General features: G+C 39.6%; 1 long non-coding RNA gene across 2 annotated transcripts in view; it reads left to right on the top strand.

Annotated features, from left to right (window-relative positions):
* The window catches only part of LOC135740158 (uncharacterized), a 40,533-nt gene extending 27,835 nt beyond the window's left edge, over nt 1-12,698 (top strand). For both annotated transcript variants that reach the window (XR_012335752.1, XR_010529159.2), the window contains exons 3-4: nt 197-391; nt 12,259-12,698. This is a non-coding gene — a long non-coding RNA (uncharacterized lncRNA). The remainder of the gene's footprint in view (nt 1-196; nt 392-12,258) is intronic.
* Nucleotides 12,699-13,002: the final 304 nt, after the last annotated feature.

Here is a 13,002-nt window from a genome sequence, read left to right as displayed (position 1 = left end):
CAAATGTTTCACTTGTAATTTCCTGGGAATAAAGAGAAATGATTGAAAATTACATACTTCTGTCTACCAGGTAGCTATGGGTACAAGTCACACACAAAGACTAACATTAGTAAAAATTTAACAATTGTGATGTTATTTTGTATAAAATGAGGTGTTAGTATATTGAGAAGCTGCCTATTTGTTCTTTACTTCCCAGCATGCAACTGCAATTTTCAACCGTCCACTGCGTTAGGCTGATTAGGGTCTGCGATACAGTGATGGAGAGGAGACGTCATTGGTGGTGAAGCTGAAGAAAACTGTGATGACCTGCGCTAAGAAACTGAATAACTAAAGCAAATCTTCACTGACCTTCAGTGGCAGCTGTGGTCCACGCAGATGCTGCAACACTAAGGTACATATGTACAAGTGTCCTTCATCTGTTCTTATCTTTCTCCTCTTCCTCACCTCTCACATAATTCTGCCATTCCTACAGACACACATTCATGGTGTCGTCCTTATTCAGGGGTGTCATTCATTCTGGTCTTGATTTGGGCATTTCTGAGTTTAAGTTTAAGTCTTTGTATGTAAGTCTAGTTTCTTTTGTACTACTACCAACATTAAAAACTAAATCCGTTAATTGTTTCAATGTTTATAACTAGGGGAGAGCGGGGCACAACCTAACGCTTTTTGGTTTTGGCTCAATCATTCAAAAAATATTTGAGTTTGATTAATTATATTTTTACACAAGCAACACACACATCTCTGCTACAAATGACCATTTGAAGTTTGTTTCTATTTCTTACCATTCTTGGACAATTACACCAAACGTGACAGAAGTGCAAACGTTACAACTTACCCCATAGGTGGGGTTCATTGTAACAGGCAGGGGGTTAGTTGTAACACTTGCTAAAAATTAAGTTTGCAGGCAAATATTTCAATACATTTTGTCTACTTGAAGTGGATATTGTTTATATATCTGTCTATAATAGACCGGTATCCACACTGTATTCATTCAACCAGCCCTTTTCTAACAATAGTTCAATTATAAATGGATACAAATAAACATATGTTTTATATGTGACCTAGTCTGTAATAACCATACTACAGTTTCAATATAAAATTCTGAGATAATGAGCATCAAAATCTGATTTTAGCCATTCATTTCATTATGATTTCAATCTTTGACGTGACCTTATTCAATCAATATTAAAGATATGAACAAAAATATATTTGACACACAATTTTTGATAAGACAGGCACATTTATTTTGTTGGCAGCCAGCAATCATTCATGTTTAGCTTATTTAAAACAACGGCAAGAATTACGCTAACAGTTTTCCTATCGTAAGTGCTGAGGGGTTAGTTGTAACACAGCATTACAATTAACCCCGCTGGGTCAAAATATTTTCAAGCCCACCAAAAAAGTTGCTAAAAGCTGCAGACATATTTCAAAACAATGCTATGTTTTAGTCAACAAGACACTGATTAATATGACATAGCATTGGATTTGGTATCTTACACACCCAACTTAGAAACCGAAAAAACATATGATGAAAAAATGTACTTTCATGCCACCAAAACTAACCAAAACTCACCAAAATAAATAACTCTCTGGAAAAACATTATACATTTCCAATAATTTGCGGGAGATCGTCTTTAGCCAGCATGAAAATTATACCGGAAAAACAAAATGCTCAACCTTGTGCAACAATGTAAACAGTCCGTGTTACAACTAACCCCGCTTTAGTTTTAGCCCCACGCACCCTTACACTTCAAGACGTCGCCACAAAAGGCCGTGTCACGCACAACAACCGTGCCGTTCTTTAGTGTCCCTACAGTTGTGAAGGCCAAGCACACGTTTTTGCCCCATTGTATAGTGCGACACAGGGTTACACGGACCCCCCGCCCCCTTCCAATCACACATCAGCTTTTACCGAAATCTATTTACCATCTGGCCCTGATTGAAAACACTCATCCGCTCTGATTTAAAAAGGCCACACGTTTCAAGATGGAAGGACATGCCATCCGCCGCAGATGATTGGCTGTGACGAAGAGAGCCCTACAGCACGCCGTCGTGAAGGGCATTTTGGACCATGTATAGGGGCTTGCTTAATTACTTTCCATAGCCCTGTTTTAAAGCATCTCTTGTCCTGTTTCTCCATCCCACCAATTATTCATCACTGGAGTGCCGTTACTAAGGCATTAGGATGGTCGGGATGAAAATCGTTGCTGGTAGCGGAGCAATTAACGAATCCATTAGTGTTATCTGTAAGGAATCGCGTGCACTCTGTCCACTTCTGGTTTTTAAAACGTAACTACGCCACGAGAGCAATCACATAAGTACATACTGTACTGTAAGATGAGTGTGTTTCTTATTTGTCAGACGCAGATGTTTAATTCAGTAGCGTAGCATTATAAATGTAACTATTTAACTAATTCATCATCTGCAGAGCCTTTTAATTTGCAAAAGAGATCAATGTTTAATGTTATCTTTGACAATACATGTGTGCAATATTTTAATTCATTAAGTCATATTGATTATAACCCTGCAGTGCTTGATGGGGCCTGGTGTCTCTTATTTAGTTTCATATTTTAATGCTGAACATAAGCAGACATGTAGTTTCACCTGGTAGTTGCTTTAGTTTCCATGTGCACTTGGTCATGCATTGTTACGAATTCTAGCGATCAGACGCTACAGATCCTTCACATACTCATGCATTCATCTCCAGTTTAAATCTTATTACTTTCTTCACTCTTTTCGGATTAGAATAATTCTTGAACCCGCATCTCTAGTGAACGTGGAGACCTCCCCATTTTGGGGCATGCGGTGTCAATAGCTGCCGTTTAATCCCTGATCCCCTGAGCACCAGTGCTTGACACATCATATAACAGATGTGTCTTTATTTCAGCGCTTGAGCGACATCCCTACTATTCTGCGTGTGTCTGTCTCTAATCCATGCAGATGTGGGACCATTGAATCCTAGGAAAAGGAAATTGACACAAATCACTTCTGGATCCGTTTGTGTTTGCGTGTGTGTGTGTGTCATAGGGGGAAAAGCAAGGAGCCTGATTTACAAGACAGCTAGCATCTGCATTGTTGACATCTTCCGTGTAAAAGAGGTTTAATATGCATAAACGCAGTGGTGGATGAAAGTGTGCGGGTGAGAGAGAGACAGAGAGGGATTGAGTGGTTTAGGGAGCAAACAGCCATCTAAAAGTGCTTAACTTCACAAAGCGCTACAACACTATTTAACACCTACCTGTATATCCCGAGATTCAGAAGCGACGTACTTAGATTCCTGTTATCTTGTGGATCTTCATCTTCTTTGTAAGCCAAACATAAACTCCATTTGAATGTTTACTAAGGTTCACTTTGATGTTCACTTGCGTTTTATTGCTCTGTGAAGAAGCTCACCTCTAGTGACTTTACAGGTCTTTCAAAAGTGTTAAGTAACTGGTTGAATGTAAAGTAGTTGGCTTTAATAAAAAATGTCCAAATTAAGCCAACAGTTGTGGTGGATCTCATGGATTTAAGTCTAAGAAACATTTTTGCATAATATCTTTTATGCAGGTGATGTTTACATTAATATATTTGGTAGACACTTTTATTCAAATCACCTTACAGTGCATTTATTTAAGCGTTTGCTGACACTTTTATCCAATGTGATTTATAGTGCATTCAAACTTTACAGTTTTCATTAGTATACAGTATTTCCTGTATTTCCTGGTGCATTCTAATAAAGCAACTGAGAAATAATTGTATATGATCACTATACAATTGCAAAAACAACTAATCTAATGCTAGCATGGTGGCCTAAGACTTTTGCATAGTACTGTATATCATTCATAACGTACAATCAAACATTCACTATTCAGCCACCCTCCTGACAAGTGTCGTCAAACTCTTGGATTTTGTCTGGATCTTGTGTTGATGTTTGTGCTTATGAATAAATCTGACTAATCGTGCCTCGCAGTGGCATTCAGATTGATGGATCTATAGATTACCTTTATTTTACACCGTTGAAATCTCATTAGACTGTTGCTACTGAAGCTTTCTGTCTCTACAGGGAGTCTGGGAACACTTGGGAAGAAATGCCTTGCTTATCTTATAGCATTAATGTGCGCGTGTGGCACAGTTGTGAAAAATATGGGATATATTAACAAAAGAGCTTTGCCCGCCTTTGACATACATAAGAGTGAGGTGCTCTTAAGTCACTGTATGCGTCGCAGCCGTAATTCACACATTATAGTGAACACTGTGTGTGTTTCCTTTTCTCTTAATCGCCTTTCTTTAATCTCTCTTTTGATTCCTATATGTCTCTCTCTCTCTCTATTTCTCTCTCTCCTTTTCTGTCTATGTCTTGTTGTAATAAGTTCAGAAAGCCATTGGTGATTACACAGGAGTGAATTTGGTCGCAGAAGGGAAAGTGATTGCTGTTGTCGCTTTGATGTACCAGAATAAACTTTCAAACATGGGAAAGGTGATGGACAAAGCCAAAAAAGAGAAAATCATATCATATTAGCACTTTCATATTTATTAAACATCAGTGTAAGTGAGACTGCCAAACATTTGAGAAGAATACAATAAATTGCTATACCCAAATTTTTATAAAATCTGATCATTTACACTAATGTTTATCTCATGTTGGCAACCAGAGGTCTCTAAAAGTCTCTATTTATTTTTTACCATACACATTATATTACCACGATACTGGTGAGGGGAAACATTGAACTGAAAAAAAAACTTACATAAGGATTATTAGGAACACCTGTTCAATTTCTCATTAATGCAATTATCTAATCAACTAATTAAATAGTAGTTGCTTCAATGCATTTACAGTAGGGGTGCGGTCCTGGTCCTGAACTCCAAACTGAATGTCAGAATGGGAAAGAAAGGTGATTTAAGCAATTTTGAGCGTGGCATGGTTGTTGGTGCCAGACGGGCCGGTCTGAGTATTTCACAATCTGCTCAGTTACTGGAAATTTCACGCACAACCATTTCTAGGGTTTACAAAGAATGGTGTGAAAAGGGAAAAACATCCAGTATGTGGCAGTCCTGTGGGAGAAAATGCCTTGTTGATGCTAGAGGTCAGAGGAGAATGGGCCGACTGATTTAAGCTGATAGTAGAGCAACTTTGACTGAAATAACCACTCCCTACAACTGAGGTATGCAGCAAAGCATTTGTGAAGCCACAACACGCACAACCTTGAGGCGGATGGGCTACAACAGCAGAAGACCCCACCAGGTACCACTCACCTCCACTACAAATAAGAAAAAGAGGCTACAATTTGCACAAGCTCACCAAAATTGGACAGTTGAAACTGGAAAAATATTGCCTGGTCTGATGAGTCTCAATTTATGTTGAGACATTCAGATGGTAGAGTCAGAATTTGGCGTAAACAGAATGAGAACATGGATCCATCATGCCTTAACACCACCACCACCAGCCTGCACAGTGGTAACATGTTGTGGGGGATGTTTTCTTGGCACTCTTTAGGCCCCTTAGTGACAATTGGGAATCGTTTAAATGCCACGGCCTACCTGAGCATTGTTTCTGACCATGTCCATCCCTTTATGACAACCATGTACCCATCCTCTGATGGCTACTTCCAGCAGGATAATGTACCATGGCACAAAGATCGAATCATTTCATATTGGTTTCTTGAACATGACAATGAGTTCACTGTACTAAAATGTCCCCCACAGTCACCAGATCTCAACCCAATAGAGCATCTTTGGGATGTGGTGGAACGGGAGATTCATGCCCTGGATATTCATCCCACAAATCTCCATCAACTGCAAGATGCCATCGTATCAATATGGGCCAACATTTCTAAAGAATGCTTTCAGCACCTTGTTGAATCAATGCCACGTAGAATTAAAGCAGTTTTGAAGGCGAAAGGGGGTCAAACACAGTATTAGTATGGTGTTCCTAATAATCCTTTAGGTGAGTGTATTACATACAGTGTATTGATAAACAAAATATGTAAAATTTGACATTTTTGTATTATTATTAAAAACAAGTGGCATCTGAAGCCCTTTTAGGGATTGAAAGCCACACACTACATGCTATAGTAGATGCTAAATAAACTTTTACATTTACACTGTACATTTGTGAGATGCTTTTATAAGTGACTCATAGCACATTCAAGGTATTTCTGTTTTACTCACCGTGTGCTACCTAGAAATGAACCATGACCTGGGAATGAACCATGACCTTTGCATTGCTAATTCTGTCCTCTACCAGTTGAGCTACAAAAACAAATAAACAAAGCCACACGTCTTGCCTATACTGTGGTGTAATGAAAGTCATACACAAAGAAAGAGATAATGTCAAGCGATGTCACATCTATACAGAGAATATGTACACAAATCTCTCTTTAGTGGACACTTTGTCTTCTTTTTCGTTTTCATTGTACACATCGCAGCTGTACAGAAATGAATCTATCCTCACACACACCCACAAAGGCACAAATATCTTGTCCGCCACCCCCCATTAGGAGAAACAATCTAAATGTTAAACAGGTTTCTCCTGAAGTGGTCCGCATTCCCCTTCTTTTGAGAAATTTGGCCTGTGGTGCTTTTGTCAAGATGCCATTGTTCTGTCCGACACACACGGAAACAAAAGAACGATGTGCAATTTGGACCTAATCATAACATCTGTACTTCACTGCTATTTACATTTTCTCTATCAGGGCGGAGTAGAAATGTTAATTTTAGATGGGTCTTTTTATGAGTGGTAATTACTGTCATTAAGAACGCTCGAGAGACTCCGGGGGAGCCGGGACTGAGATGTAGTTTGACGTGTTGTATAATTAATACTGAATTAATGTCTTACTTTATGAGGTGGGGAAGAAAAGCCCCTAACAGCTTTGAGAGGTGGCTTGTGCCATTGTCGCACTAATATGCACACACACACACACACACACACACACACACACACACACACACACACACACACACACACACACACACATTTCCACCGGCTCAGCACTGTAAATTACAGTGGTCCGGTCCTGTTGATGAGTTTGTTAATATGACACCCCACTGGCTGTTATTGTCTTGTTTAGTCATTCCACATCTCATCTGCAGTACGAAGAGCGACTACCTGGCACCTTCAAATCTGGATTTTTGAGAGCAACTTTATGCTTGGACGTACAAAATTGTACCATAATTTACTATAGTAACAGTGTAACACACACTGTGAGCTGAGATGTTGATTCATATACTAAGTTTAAATTACATGTTAACGTGCACCTATTTCATTGCTAAAAACAACATAATATTGTGTATTTGGTATTATACAATGTGTTTGCTTGCTTTATGGTTCAACACATTATTTTCCACATAGCGTACATTTTTGTAGCTCCAGATTTCACTCTCTTTCTGAAACGCACGGATTTGAAAAGCTCTGCGTCCCTCATTGGTCAGCTAATCTGTACGTTGTGATTTACCTGAATACCTCTGACGTCATCAGGAAATGTGACGCTTCTTACCCTGTTTGAAAGATTTGTTCACAATGCAATGCTAATGCTACGTTCAAACCAGCCACGGTAGAGGCGTCAAGCGCGACTGACGCGCATCTGGAGGTCTCGCGGTGCGAATGAGGTCTTTAGCGCAGAGCGATAGACGCGATTCCACCTCATTCGCGCAAATGGCCCGAATTGAGCGTTGCCGCAGGAAACGCGCGAGTTGGAAAATTTGAGCTTTGGCGGAAAAACGTGCCACGTTAACAAATCTTGAGCTTGCTCTAGTAGTGACGTGATTACAGAAAGTTGCAGAAGCCTATGGAAGGCCCTCCCATGACGCGAATTTCCGCGTGAATGTCTCGATGACTAGAATTTCACGCGCGAATAAAGCGAGTAAACTCAAAATGTTCAAGCGGCAAGCTAGACGCGGTAGACATGAATTTTACGCCTCAAACGCGGCTGGTGTGAACCCACGGTAACAGGCTGAGTCCGAAGCGGGGGGAATAATGATGATGTCGGCCTTGTCTACATCACCAATCCCAGGAAGTAAACTGTTGCCTACAATCCGTGTGTTTGTTGTAGTCCAAAAAAAGAGATTTATGTTGGCGACGATAACTCGCGTCATCGTTGACTTTGGGGTTTGTACCTTTTGCATATTGTTAACATGTACTAATACACTAGCCTGGCTCCGCCCTCCTACGTGCTTCCACTTAATTTTCATTTCGCTTCAGCAGTACGTCTGGGCCTGCTCTGTAGAGTTTCGTTTTCTCCTGCAAAAATCTGCAGGTCCAATCAGCGAACAGAGGGGGGTGGCTATAAAATGATGACGTTGAGGTCGTGCATCAGTTTGAGTTGTAGTTCAGTAATGGCAGCGGAGAAAGACATGAGAAAAGCTATTCGGTCCGTTGTTGCAAAGCTGCAGAATATACAGAAGTTAAAGCCGGAGCAAGAACCAGGTTTGCTAAGTTTTGTTGGTCTGATTATTCGTATTTGTTGTTTCCGGCCGGTTTCGGCGTATGATACACGTCACGACCACACGTTAGCGACTGCGTATGGCAGATCCTGAGTGACTCTGCGCAGATCCAACAGTTTTAAACTTCAACAGAGGACCCTCCTTAACGGAAGTAACGCTTTGCAATGGAGCGTGGCAAGACCCTACTAATACACACCTACACAAAGGAAATGTAAAATCGTGAATCAAATAATTGGTGCTAGTTAAGCCAATTTGTGCTAAATATATTAATGAAGAAAGGGAATCTACTTATACACTGTCTCATGATGTCACTCGACACTACCATCAAAAAGGTCCTAATATGTACCATTTAGGTAGGGATAGGTATACATTTGGTACCAATATGTACCTCTGATGTACTAATATGATTTTTGACCATTTGTTTCCTGACAGTGTAACAGTGACATGCAGTTTATGTAGTTCTAAACGTAGGTTCGGAGGAGCCTAAACATTCAGGCTTGTCAATCATCATTGTGAGCGTATATACAGTAATGCAGCCTCCAGGCCTCTGCATCCAGGTGCAATTCTTCCGGCATCCCTTCTTCTTCCCATCTCCTCCTTCACCGCTCTTTTTCTTCCTTTGTGCAGTTCTATTGCGCTTGGGGGTTGAACTTGGGGTCCCAGCCTTAGGTTCGCTTTCTCTGAAGGTTCAGAGCTCAGGTACAGAGCTCCCTTCGAGGACAGCAAGCCAAGTTTATTTACCGTAGTCATTAAGACTGAATGCACAGGCGAACAAGTGAATAGTTTATAAAAGTGTTCAGGCAGTGATTCAAAATGAATGACATATTTCTCAGAATCTAGCTGCATTTATATATCCATAGTAATGCAAAGCCACTTTTTAACCTGTAGTTGCTGTAGTCTTGGCAAACACCAGTTACTACTATGGTAAATATGAAGGTCATAAAATTGTTTAGACAAAAAAATCACCCAACAAGTGTATGCTGGCAAAAACTGTGGTACTGCTGTAAAATATTGCATGTGTTTCTTTTTTCTTACTAATTTCATTACAAACATCGTAATAAGGAAAACTGCAAACCCAATCTCACGGCAAGTTTGATTCATTTATAAGTGTTCATGGACACGATTTTCCGCTTTTTTTCGTGCCATTAAGCACAAATGTCTTTTGTCAGTCAACATGAATTTCTATAAATAGTTTTTGGTGTTTGTGGCTCGACTTTCGTTTTCGTGTCATTTTATGTATTGTTTTTTCATTGTCTTTTCATTGTCGCTTGGGGTTAGGGTAAGAATAACTTTTTATTACATTTCAGACATCCTAACCCAAACCCCAACTCTGACCCCTACCCCAAGCAAAAATATTTTTTTAAATCTGAAAATAAAAAACATGTAGAAACCAATACATAAAACAAAAAACCTAAACCCAAATCTAACCCCAGCCTCAAGCGACAATGATTTAAAAAAAGGAAAACAATGAGGAAAACAATACATAAAATTACACGAAAAAGACAGTCGTGCCACAAAAAACTATTTATATCGAAATTTATGTTGACGGACACGAAAATTACATTCATGCTCATGCTCAATGGCTAAAAAAAAAAAAAAAAAAAACCCTGAAAATCGTGTCCATGAACACGAATAAATTAATCAAATATTTTGTGACTATAACACGACTTGCCGTAAAATTGTGTTGAAATTGCACACACATTCAGCTATACCGTATGTCAAGGTGTAAACTCGTCTCACGCTGGGAGGGTAATGCAGCTAAATATCGAACCCTATTAAAATTCATTCCTGGAAAACCTGTTAGCAGCTGTTTTTTGACACTCGTTGCATGTTAGAATATGAGATCAGATGCACACCCAGATGTCTGTGTACTGTCAGGGCCCGAGCTTCTCTGAAACAGCATTTCTTTGGAGATGACTGAGACGTGCCTACAGGAGGCGAGATAACTGCCAAACCAATGTGCATGCTGATAACAGAAATTACTTAATCTCCATTTTAATCATCTCGAGCTGCCACCCTCCCAATCTCTGGCAGTTTTCTTTTGCTATCTATTTTTCTTTTCTCAATCTTTGTAATTTCTCTTGGAAAATCTCTCTCTCTCTCTCTCTCTCTCTCTCTCTTTATAATCAGTTCTGGATGTAGTATATATTCCCACAGTGCAGCCATGCATACAGCTGCCCCCATTAACTTAATCTGCAGAAGGTCCAAAGCGTTCATACAGCCTCTGGTCATTAGACTGGAACTCATGTAAAAACATTTGACATGGAGCTTGAGAACTGGCACATTATGGGAACAAAATGGAAGTAAGACAGAAGAATGTATGGGTGAGGGAATTGAGTCATCATTTAAAGTTCTCCGGTCTCTTCGTACAGCATAATTCTGACAAGCGTTGTCTAGACAGAGTATGTAGCGACTGTCTCGGCTTCTGGAGAAATATGAGGATTTTCTGTTGGAGCCATGAATCACTTTGGCAAACAGCGTTGCTTCATATGCACAACATATGGCTTACAGAACATTCAGGAGGTTTCTCCGTTTCTCCTCTTCACAAACTTTTTCTTGGTCTGTATGTGTCTCTCTCGCTCTCTTTTTTCCCCATCTCTCTTGCCCACTTTCTGACATGTTTAACTTATTAAAATCCAAGGCGAGCACATCATGCATACCGTTTAATGCCTGCCACTCACTACTCACTATGTTTTTTGTACTGTAACACAACTGGTAGAGCATTGCATTAGCAACACTAAAGGTCATGGGTTCGATCCCAGAAACACATACAGATAAAATGTATCGATTGAATGCCCAAGATCATTCAACATTTGTTTTTGTGTAATAATCAAGGACTTTGCTGCTGTAACATGGCTGCAGTAGGCGCAATGATGTTACGGCAGCAGTCTTGATTATTAGGCCAGAATGAAAGTATAGTTCCTAGCCATATCGGCTTAGAAAATCGCAACTTTTAATTTTCCATTGGTCTTAGTACACAATGTAACTTCAGAAGAGTGAAGTTTTACACAGGAAAAATATCAAAACTCTTTGGTTATTTTTTTACCTGATTTTTACAGTTGCACTGTAAAAAAAATTTTTGGTTTAACTTATAAGGTAAGTTATCTGGTTGCCCTAAAATTTTTACCCAACCAAAAACTCAGCATGTTTTCGAGTGTGGTGTTTGCTCTCAATTCTTTGTAGCATATTAAATGTCATGCCCATCGTGTTGTATGTACATAGGTATATATTTCTGCTTGGCTGCTAATAAACACTGGACATGGAGCTAAAGCTTGGCACATTTGTTACACATTAGCCCATAATACATGCCGTCTGCTTTTGTTTTAGGTGGGGTCCCCCTTTTGTAATTAAATCCAGTTATGAACTTCAACCATCGGGCATAATGTTTAATACATGCATGCCTCAAAAAAGTAAGAGAGGTGGGTGGAGTGAAACACAGAAACTCCAAAAGACAGTTTTAAGCTGACACCAAAGTGCGCTCTCAATGGGACCTGTTGTGTACTCGGACCCCGGTAGAAAATCAAAATCAGAAGCTCTATAATTGAATTCACCTGATTAGAATTCCACCCCCTTGAGAGTGCGGGAGTCTCGTGTACGGTTAGCATAATAAACAAGAAAATCTGAGACATGGGAATGCGGTAACCACTTCTTCCAAGCATACTGAATCAATTAATAGCATGTAGAAGGAAACCCTGATTATGTGAGCCGAGAGCCGGGCCAGCAAGAGTACAGACTGGATTCCGGGCCGAGGTGGTTATTATTAGTGATGGAGAGAGTGTGTGTATTCATATAGTGTGTGTATTGGGTGTGCTTTGATCCTGTCTCTCCCTCCCACAGCTGCGGCGGTTAAGCTGGCCCCGGAGGAGTTCAACATAGACGGCGTTGACTTCTGCCAGGAGTGCACACCGCTGGTCAGTAACCTCAGACGCTGGATCAAAGAGCAAGAATGCGTCCAGCTACCTCAACTCGGGCGCGTTTAATGCACACACACACACACACCGATCAGAAGTTTTTTACAGAAATACAGAAGTTTCCAGAATTCATATGCCATTCAGAGAGTGTCACATGCATATACATCAGTGATGGGACCTAACTAAAAGCAGAGATGACAAGCTTTTACATTAACAAGATGTTTTATTCAACAAGTAGTTGTGTGAGCGTTGTATTGTACTTGCAGCCTTAAAATAATCAAATTATCAGATGTGTCCTAAAGGTTGGCCCATTGGAAAGTCTAATTCGTTTCAGAAAAAAGTTCATTCAGATGGTTTGTGTAAGTGAACTGGTTCAAACAGAAACTATTCTAATCTTGTTGTGCTTCATTTTGCAAGGTTTTTTTTTTTTTTTTGTGTAACCCTGTTAAAAAGTTCATTAGTATAAGATATTAAAGTTTGAATTAATAATTTCATAATTTAATAAATAGAATTTAAGGTTAAAACAAGCTAAAATGTATTGATCAGGAATGAAGTTATCATTTTGCAATGAGAGAACTGCATATTTGGTAATGTTCATGGTTTAATGAATACAGCATTTAAAGTGTTAAATATTTTTTGGTAACTAATATATGTGAAAATGTGTTAAAAA

The sequence above is a fragment of the Paramisgurnus dabryanus genome, chromosome 22 (genome assembly GCF_030506205.2).
Source record: "Paramisgurnus dabryanus chromosome 22, PD_genome_1.1, whole genome shotgun sequence".
Lineage (NCBI taxonomy): Eukaryota > Metazoa > Chordata > Actinopteri > Cypriniformes > Cobitidae > Paramisgurnus > Paramisgurnus dabryanus.
Note: the sequence above shows the minus strand (reverse complement) of the source record. Positions and strands in the feature narration are given on the sequence as shown.